Here is a 619-nt window from a genome sequence, read left to right as displayed (position 1 = left end):
TAATTGGAAGTAAAGCACTCCTCAGCAAATGTACAAGAACAGAAATTATAACAAACTGTCTCTCAGACCACAGTGCAATCAAACTAGAACTCAGGACTAAGAAACTCAATCAAAACCGCTCAACTACATGGAAACTGAACAACCTGCTCCTGAATGACTACTGGGTACATAACGAAATGAAGGCAGAAATAAAGATGTTCTTTGAAACCAATGAGAACAAAGATACAACATACCAGAATCTCTGGGACACATTTAAAGCAGTGTGTAGAGGGAAATTTATAGCACTAAATGCCCACAAGAGAAAGCAGGAAAGATCTAAAATTGACACTCTAACATCGCAATTAAAAGAACTAGAGAAGCAAGAGCAAACACATTCGAAAGCTAGCAGAAGGCTAGAAATAACTAAGATCAGAGCAGAACTGAAGGAGATAGAGACACAAAAAACCCTCCAAAAAATCAATGAATCCAGGAGTTGGTTTTTTGAAAAGATCAACAAAATTGACAGACCACTAGCAAGACTAATAAAGAAGAAAAGAGAGAAGAATCAAATCGACGCAATTAAAAATGAAAAAGGGGATATCACCACCGACCCCACAGAAATACAAACTACCATCAGAGA

Source organism: Theropithecus gelada, chromosome 4, assembly GCF_003255815.1.
Source record: "Theropithecus gelada isolate Dixy chromosome 4, Tgel_1.0, whole genome shotgun sequence".
Classification (NCBI taxonomy): domain Eukaryota; kingdom Metazoa; phylum Chordata; class Mammalia; order Primates; family Cercopithecidae; genus Theropithecus; species Theropithecus gelada.
The sequence above is the reverse complement of the archived record's forward strand: the minus strand, read 5'-3'. Positions refer to the sequence as shown.